Raw genomic sequence first — 10097 nt, 5'->3', positions numbered from 1 at the left:
CAGGGCTGACTCAACAGCACATAACAACAACATAACAACAGTTTAGCAGGCTAAACATTAATATTCAGGCACCAGCTCCAAGGGAAAGATTTCACTTACTGTCAGCTGTGAGGGAAAGTCCTGGTCTCCTTTCAATATTGATGGGTCCTTAGTCCCTCAGAGCTCTCCATTTATGTTGACATCAATCTTCCCCTGGGTCTAGGAGGTTCTCAGTGGAGTAACCCTGGATCCAAAGGATACACACCACTTTCATTTCTTCTTTCTTGATGGTACTGAGGTCACTACTTCTCTGTTTGTTTCTCTCTCCTTGTATCTCTTGTGGGATAAAAGGTAATGCAGACCACACCCGAGAGAAACTCCCCTTTCATCAGATTAAGGCTGTTACCTGAGAAAGAATGTTTCATCCCACCCTAATCCCCTGGCAGCTAATTGGCTAATAACTTTAGATCACATCATAAGAAATAATTATATCACTACATACCTGTCAAACCACCGAGAATCATTACCCAGCCAAGTTGACACATTTTTTTGGAGAACACAATTCGATCCATGATATTCTATCCTTTGACCTCTCCCAAATACTTGTCCTTCCCAAATGCAAAATACTTTCACCCCATCATATCATCACAAAATCTTAAATCAACTCCAAGTCAATATTCCATCCTGGAGCAAAATTCCTCTTCACCTGTGAATCCAAAATGCAACTTATCAGCTTCTGAAGTACAATAGAGAAACAGACACAAGGTGCACATTTCCATTACAAATGGGAGAAATTGGAGAGAAAGAAGAGATAATGGGCACCTACCAAGTCAAAAATCCAGAAGAACAATTTACATTAACTCTCAAGCCTTGTAAATAATCCTCTCTTCTGTAAAACTCTGTAGGCTGTGGTCCTACCCTTCAGATTCTGGGTGTTGGACCTGCTTTTTGGATTCTAATTGAAACCTTCTCAGCCCTGGGCTACAGCTCTGCCTCTCAGGCCCACTGGGAGAGCAACTCGGCTCCCTCAGCTTTGGGTGGGCCGATTCTGCTAGTTCATTTGAGTAGCAACCCCATCTCTCAGCCCCAATAGTCCCCATTCTTCTGCCTCTTTGGCATGGCAGCCCTGACTCCTCAGCTTTGGGCAATGGCTCAGGTCTCAGTGCCCTGGAACTTATGAGCAGCATCTCCAAATTTCAGAGCTGAGTTGTAGATCTGACTCTTTGAAACCTAGGAGGTCCCACTGTTTGAGTGCCAGCAGGCTGTTTTTCTACCATTTGAGATCCCAGAACTTGTGGTCCTATCTTTTGAGACTGAGGTAGCTCTGCTTCCTGTGTTCCTCATCTCTTCAACTGCTGCTCCCTGGTTCTTTAGCCTCTCTGCCCCTTGGCAACTGCTGTCTTGGCCGCTGCCCTGGTCAGGCAATTTTTACTAAGCTTTTTAGCTTGACCAACAAGGGCCTGGAGGCACCGTACTCTCTCAGTAATCCTTAACCCAATAGTGCTCAGCTGTCTCTCTCCATGAGTTGGCAAGCACAGCTCTATCAACAAGTGCCACAAGGCCCCCCACTCCAGCAGGATGCCTCCTGCCCTAATGTGCTCAGCCCTCTTGCTCTGAGGGTTGGCTCCCAATCTCTCATGCTGGTCTGCTTGTTCTGCTGCCACTGTTTCTCTACTACTGCTTCTTGCTATCTGTGCCATCTGGTGTCACAGCTCTCCTAACTTACTTCTGAGCCTCCATTGAAACTGCTTTTGACATTCACAATTCCACCAACAATCTCTTCAAGAAAATCTAGACTTCTACTATTAGGCACCTTAAAACTCTTCTAGCCTCTACTTACTACCCAATTCCAGAAACACTTCCACATGTTAGGTATCTATTAGAGCAGTACCCCACTCTTCCAGTACCAAATTTTGTCTTAGTTATCTAGTGCTACTATAACAAAAATATTACAAGTGGATAGATTTAACAAACAGAAATTATTCTCTCACACTCTAGCAGGCTAGAAGTCCAAATTTAAGGCACCAGCTCTAGGGGAAAAGTTTGTCCCTCGGCTTGCTCTGGGGGAAAGTCCTTGCCCCCATTCAACATCAGAGGACCCTGTGTCCCTTAGAAATCTCCATATATCTTGGCATCACTCTTCACCGGTGTCTAGAAGGTTCCAGTGCAGGGACTCTGGGTGCAAATGACACACTCCACCCCTTGGTTCTTCTTTCTTAGTAGTACTGAGGTAATATCTTCTTTGCTTGCTTCTCTCTCTTTCTGTCTCTTGTATGATAAAAGGTGATATAGACTATAATGCAGAGAACTCCCCTTACATCAGATTAAAGCTGTGACCAGAGAAAGAGTGTTGCATCCTACCCAAATTTCTTTGCAACTAATTGGCTGATCACATTAGATCACATCATGAGAGATGATTTCATACCTACAGAATTATATCATTATATAACTGCTAAATCACTGAGAATCATGGCCCAGCCAAGTTGGCACATATTTTTTGAGGACACAATTCAACCCATGACAAGGATTACTTAGGGCAACTGTGAGGAAAATAGGGTTTTGTCACTCTGGTTGCATCAAATCTAGAATATCAGCCCAGAATTATGCCATTCATTTCTCCTAGTTAATTTATTGTAGAGACCAAAAATATTCTATAATTGTCTAGCATATATGAGACTTGGTGTAGGGGAGAAAAATAAAGAATGAAAATATGAGAAAACTATTTTTTGTCATTTTTATGAGAACATTTTTTTAATTGTGATGACACAGATTCACTTGAACTAACACAGTCAAAACAAATGATTTATTTGAACATGTAACCAAACTTTGTCAAGACAAGGGTTATAGCCAAGCCTCAGAGTGACAAGAACAAAGGGTTTAAATATTAACTGTTTCTCCTCCCCATTGTGTCCGATTCATTTGATGCATCCACTTTATTCAACCATTCTGGTTCCATCTACTAGTTGGGAAATAAGAACACTAAAGATTTTATCCATATTACTAATCTTCACTCTCAAAATTGAGATCTTATCTGACTAATGATAAATTTTAGAAATCCCTTAGATGAGTTTTGATTGATTCAAATTGGACAAAATATCCATATTTGGACAAATACAGTAGTCAAAGGGTGAGATATCTTAATGGGGCAACTTGAATAAAGTACACAACTTAGACTGATCTATCTATCTGTCTATCTATCTATCTATCTATCTATCATCTATCTACTATGGCATGTTGTTGTTATTGTTAGGTGCCACCAAGTTTGCTCTGACTCATAGTGATCCTATGTACAGCAGAACAAAAAACTGCCAGCCTCATAATTCTTGCTACATCTGAAGCCATTGTTGCAGCCGCTGTGTCAATGACTCTTGTTGAGGGCCTTCCCCTTCATTGCAGATGAATGACCTTTCCAAGAATGATATCCTTCTCCAGGGAATGGTATCTTCTGACAATATGACCAAAGCAGGTGAGATGAAGTCAAGCCATTCTTGTTCCTAAGAAGCATTTTGGCTGCACTTCTTCCAAGATATATTTGTTAGTTCTTCCAGAAGTCCATGCTACTTTCAGTATCCTTCATCAACATCACAACTCAAAAACATCAACTCTTCTTCAGTCTTCTTTATTTATTTTCCAGCTTTCACATGCATAAGAAGCTACTGAAAATACTATAGCTTGGGTTAGGCACACCTGAGTTTTCAAAAAGATATATTGCTCTTCAGCACTTTAAAGAAGTCTTTTGCAGTGAATTTGTCCAGTGCAAAATGGTGTCTGATTTCTTGATTGCTACTTCCATTGATGTTGATTGTGGAACCAAATAATATGAAATTTTTGACAACTTCAGTCCGTTCCCTATTTATCAGGAGATTACTTATTGGTCTAGTTGTGAGGATTTTCATTTTCTTTATATTAAAATGTAACTCATACAGAAGACTGTAGTCTTTAATCTTCATCACTAGGTGAGGTGCTTCAAGTCTTCATCACTTTCAGCAAACAAGGTTGTGAAGTCTGCATATCACAGGTTGTTAATGAATCTTCCTCCAATCTTGATGCCACATTCTTCTTCATATAGTCCAGCTTTTTGAATGATTTGCTCAGCACACAGATTGAATAAATATAGTGGAAGGATACAACCCTGACACACTCCCTTTCTAATTTTAAACTATGCAATATCTCTCTGTTCTGTCTGAACAACATCCTCTTGGTCTATGTACAGGTTCCTCATAAGCCCAACTAAATGTTCTGGAATTCCCATTCTTCTCCATGTTATCTATAATTTGTTATGATCCACACAGTCTAACACTTTTGCATAGTCAATAAAACACAAGTAAACAACTTTCTGGTATTCTTTGCTTTGAGCCAAGATCCATCTGACATCATCAATGATATCCCTCATTCCATGTCCTCTTCTGAATCCAGCTTGCATTTCTGGAAGTTCTCATTCAATACACTGCTGCAAGGTTTATTTTTATTATCTTCAGCAAGACTTTACTTGCAAAAATAGTAAGATACCATCTCACCCCAGCACTAACAGCAAAGATTTACAAGACAGAAATAACTAATTCTGGTAAAGATGTGGAGAGATTGGACTCTCATGCCCTGCTGGTGGGACTGTCAAATTATACAACCACTGTGGAAAGCAGTATGGTGAGTCTTCAAAATGTTGAAATTAGATATACCATTTGATCCCTCAATCCTGTTACTAGGTATATATCCTAAAGAAGTAAGAGCCAGAACAATAATAGATATATGTACACCCATGTTCATCACAGCACTATTCACAATAGCAAGGAGATTAAAACAACCTAAGTGCCCATCAACAAAAGAATGAATAGCCAAACTATGGTACATACACACAATGGAATACTGTTGTTGTTGTTAGGTGCCTTCGAGCTGCCTCCAACTCGTAGTGACCTCATGAACAGCAGAACAAAACACTGCCCAGTCCCGTGCCAGCCCCACGATACTTGCTATACCTGAGCCCATCATTGCAGCCACTGTGTCAATCCATCTCGTTGAAGACCTTCCCCTTTTTTGTTGTCCCTCCATTTTGCCAAGCATGATATCCTTCTCCAGGTAATAGTCCCTTCTTACAACATGACCGAAGTAGGTGAGACTAAATCTGGCCATTCTTGCTTCCAAGGAGCATTCTGGCTGCACTTCTTCCAGGATGGATTTGTTGTTCTTTTAGCAGTCCTTGGTACTTTCAACATTCTTTACCAACACCACAACTCAAAAGCATCAACTCTTCCTCAGTCTTCCTTTTTCATCGTCCAGCTCTTACATGTATATGAGGCTACTGAAAATACCATATCTTGTGTCAAACATATCTTAGTTTTCAAGGAAACATCTTTGCTCTTCAGCACTTGAAAAAGCTCCTTTGTAGCAGATTTGCCCAATGCAATATGCCATGTGATATATTGACTGCTGTTTCCATTGGTGTTGATTATAGAACCAAGTAATATGAAATCCTTGACAATTTGAATCTTTTCTCCATCCACCATGAGGCTGTTTATTGGACCAGTTATGAAGATTTTTGGTTTTCTTTATTGCGAGGTGTAATCCATACTGCAGACTGTAGTCTTCAATATTCATCAGTAAGTGCTTCAAGTCATCCTCACTTTCAGCAAGCAAAGTTGTTTTGCCTGCATATCTCAGGTTGTTAATGAGCCTTCTGCCAATTCTGATGACACATTCTTCTGGATATAGTCCAGCTACTTGGATTAAAAGCTCAGCATACAGATTGAATAAGTGTGGTGAAAGAATACAACCCTGATCACCCCCTTCCTGATTTTAAACCATGCAGTGTCTCTTTGTTCTGTTCAAATGACAGCCTCCAAGTCCATGTACAATTTTCTCATGAGCACAATTCTTCTGGAATTCCTATTCTTCTCAGTGTTATCCACAATTTGTTATGATCACAGAACAGAATGCTTTTGCATAGTCAATAAAACACAAGTAAACATCTTCCCGGTATTCTTTGCTTTCAGCCAAGATCCATCTGACATCAGCAATGATGTTCCTCATTCCACAACTTCTTCTGAATCCAGCTTGCATTTCTGGAAGTTCTGTCAAGATACTGATGCAGCCATTTTTTATCTTCAGTAAGATTTTACTTGAGTGTGATATTAATGATATTGTTTGATAATTTCCTTATTCTGTGGGATCCCCTTTCTTTGGAATGGGTATAAATGTGAATCTTTTCCAGTCAGTTGGCCAGGTAGTTGTCTTCCAAATCTCGTGGCATCACCAAGTGAGCACCTCTAGTACAGCATGCATTTGTTGAAACATCTCAATGGGTATCCCATCAATTCCAGGAGCCTTGTTTTTCACCACTTCTCTCAGTGCAGCTTCGACTTCTTCCTTCGATACCATTGATTCTTGATCATATGCCACCTCCTGAAATAGATGAACATCGACCAATTCTTTTTGGTACAGTGACTCTGTGTATTCTTTCCATCTTCTTTTGATGTTTCCTGCATCATTCAATATGTTGCCCATAGAATCTCTCAATATTGCAACACAAGGCTTAAGTTTCTTTTTCAGTTCTTTCAGCTTGAGAAATGCCTAGTGTGTTCTTCCCTTTTGGCTTTCCAACTCCTCATCTTTCCACATTTCATTATAATAATTGACTTTGTCTTCTTGAACTGCTCTTTGAAATTTTCTGTTTAGCTCTTTTATCTTGTCATTTCTTCCATTTGCTTTAGCTACTCTCCATCCAAAGGCAAGTTTCAGAGTCTCTTTTGACTTACATTTTGGTCTTTTCTTCCTTTCCTGTCTTTTTAATGACCTTTTGCTTTCTTCATGGATAATGTTCTTGATGTCATCACATAATTCTTCTGGTTTTCAGTCATTGCTGTTCAATGCATCAAATCTATTCTTTAAATGGTCTCTAAATTTAAGGGGGCTATAATCGAGGTCATACTTTGGCCCTAGTGGACTTCTTTTAATTGTTTTCAACTTGAACTTGCAAATGAGCAGTTGATAGTCTGTTTCACAATCAGCTCCTGATCTTGTTTTAGCTGAAGATATTGAGTTTCTCTATAGCATCTTGCCACAGATGTAGTCAATCCTGTGTACTCCGTCAGGTGAAGTCTACATGTATAGCTGCCATTTGTGTTGTTGAAAAAACGTATTTGCAATGAATAAGTTGTTGGTCTTGCAAAATTCCATCGTGTGATCTCCAGCATTATTTCTATCTCCAAGGCCAAATTTTCCAACTACCGGTGATTCTTCTTTGTTTCCAACTTTTGCATTCCAGTCACCAGTGATAATCAGCACATCTTAATTACATGTTTGGTCAATTTCAGACTGCAGAAGTTGGTAAAAAATCTTCAATTTCCTCATGTTTGGCTTTTGTGGTTGGTGCATAAATTTGAATAATAGTAGTATTAACTGGCTTTCCTTGTAGGTGTATGTATATTATTCTATCACTGACAGTGTTGTACTTCACAATAGATCTTGAAACATTCTTTGTGATGATGAATGTCACACCATTCCTCTTCAATTTGTCATTTCTGGTATAGTAGATCATATGGTTGTCTGATTAAAAATGACCAAAACTAGTCCATTTCAGCTCACTAATGCCTAGGATATCAATCTTTATGAGTTCAATTTCATTTTTTACAACATCCAATTTTCCTAGATTCATACTTTGTACATTCCATGTTCTAATTATCAATGATGTTTGCAGCTGTTTCTTCACATATTGAATCATGCCACTTCAATTGGAGGCCCTGAAAGATCTACTTTATCCATATCATTAAGGTAGGCTCTACTCAAATGAGGCAGCTCTTTCCCAGTCATATTTTGAGTGCCTTCCAACCCAAGGGGCTCATCTTCTGGCACTGTATAGGACAATGTTTCAGGACTATTCATAAAATTTTCCAGTAATATTTCAGACAGTGTTTTACTACTATTCTTAAAGTTCTCACTGGCTAATTCTTTGAGAAGTGGATGGCTTTTTCCTTCTTCTAAATCTGTCTCAGTCTGGAAGCTCCACCGAAACTGGTCCACCATGGGTATCCATGCTGGCACAGCTTGCAGCTCACAGCAACACATAAACCACCACAGTAGGACAAACTGACAGACAAATCTGTCTCCCTTAGCTGTTCCAAGCACTCTACTCACTTCCTGGGCTTCCCCCTACCTGTTCCTGCTGACCCTGTCTGCCACTGCTCCCTGCCAACTGGGGCTGTCCCCCACCCTCCTTACCTGTTCTGCCCACAAGCCCTGTCTGCTGCTGCTCCCTGCCACTTTGAGGGCTGTCCTCCACCCTCCTTACCTCTCCCAGCTGCTGGAATATTATGCAACATTAAAGAATAATGTAGAATATAGGAGACATTTCATAATGTGGATGAATTTGGAGGACGTTATGCTGAGGGAAATAAGTCAATCACAAGAGAAAAAATATTGTAATGTTCATTATTGTAAAATGTCAAGGAAAAGTTGATATACATAAGGAAGCTTTCTTTGTTGGTTACCGGGAGTGGGAGGGGAGAGGTTGGAACACTGCTAGATAGGTAGAGGCAAGTATTGATTTGGGTGAAAGGAAGGGCAAAGTACCAATTGTGAGTGATCAACACGGTAGTATTGAGGAAGAGGAAGACACAGAGAGTTACATGGGGGGTACAGACAACAAAGATGAACCCTTTTGCATGTACAGTACTGCATTGTCAGTGATGGCAAGCATTGATCTACAGATGGATAGATGGGTGGAAAGGCTGAATGATCAGGTGTATCTACACAAGGAGGAGTGTGCCCATGATCATGTATAGGATTGGCAGACAATGTTTCTACATGTGTATTTGTATGTACTATAAGAACATCTGGATGTATAGTAGAGCTGACAAGGAGCAAGGATGTGGCTTCTTGGCCACAGCCAGCTACCCTGAGGGAGTGAGTTGTTGGACATCTGAGCTCAGGACCATCATCCCAGGGGATATCAAGTTCAGTTGGCATAACATTCTACATTTAACATTTTTCTATATCCTACATTTGCTGAGGAGCATCTGGGGTCTTAAAAGCTTGCAAGCAACCATCTAGATACAATGAGTCTCTCTACACCACCAGAGAAAAGAAGAATGAAGAAAACCAAAGATGGATGGAAACAACTAGTGCAAGGGACTAGTAAACCATGCAATCCTCAGCCTAAATGCCCATAAGAACAGAAGAACTAGATGATGCCCGTCTATCACTGTCAACCACTCAGAAAAGGATCACTGCAGGAGATCCTGGATAGAGTGGGAAAACAAAATGTGGAACAAAATTCAAAATCATTAAAAGAACGAACAAACAAGTTTACTGGTCCGAGAGAGACTGGTGACACCTTGAGACTATGGCCTCTAGTTACACTTCAGGTCAGGAACTGAAATCAATCCTGTGGCTTCCAGTCAAAGAATAGACAATCATATGAGGTTAACTGTAACATCAGGTAGATATACTCGTCAGAGTGATCAATCACAGGAGATCGGAAGAGAAGTGTTTGCAGTAGGATATAGCCAAAGCTGGGAGTGCATGAGAGGGAAGGACACAGGGAAGAGTTAACTAGAGGGAGGAAGTGGGAAGAGAGCTGTTACACTCTGCAGTATGGCAGTCAATGTCATGAAACAAAATCTGTGTGAAATGCAGTATGGAAAATGAATTTGTTCTGTAAACTTTCACCCAAATCACAGTAAAAATTAAAAAAGAATTACTTGAATATGATATTAATGACATTGTTTAATAATTTCCACATGCTATTTTATTACATTTCTCTGGAATGGGTACAAATATGAATCTCTTCCAATCATTTGGCCAGGTACCTGTCTTCCAAAATTCTTGGTGTAAATGAGTAAGTGCCTCCAGTGTGGCATTCATCTGTTGAAATATATCAATGGGTTTTTTTGTCAATTCTCGGAGCCTTGTTTTTCACCAATAGCTTCAGTGCCCCTTCAACTACTTCTTTCAGTACCAGTGGTTCTTGATCATAGGTCATGTCCTGAGATGGATTAACATCAACTATTTTTTTTTTTTTTGATACAGTGACTTCTTCTTTTGATGTTTCCTGCATCATTCAATATTTTGCCTATAGAATCTTTCAATGTTGCAAGTCAAGGTTTAATTTTTTTTTTTTTTTTTTT

Source organism: Orycteropus afer, unplaced genomic scaffold (assembly GCF_000298275.1).
Source record: "Orycteropus afer afer isolate SDZICR_OR568_19922 unplaced genomic scaffold, OryAfe1.0 scaffold00391, whole genome shotgun sequence".
In the NCBI taxonomy this organism is placed as follows: Eukaryota; Metazoa; Chordata; class Mammalia; order Tubulidentata; family Orycteropodidae; genus Orycteropus; species Orycteropus afer.
Note: the sequence above shows the minus strand (reverse complement) of the source record.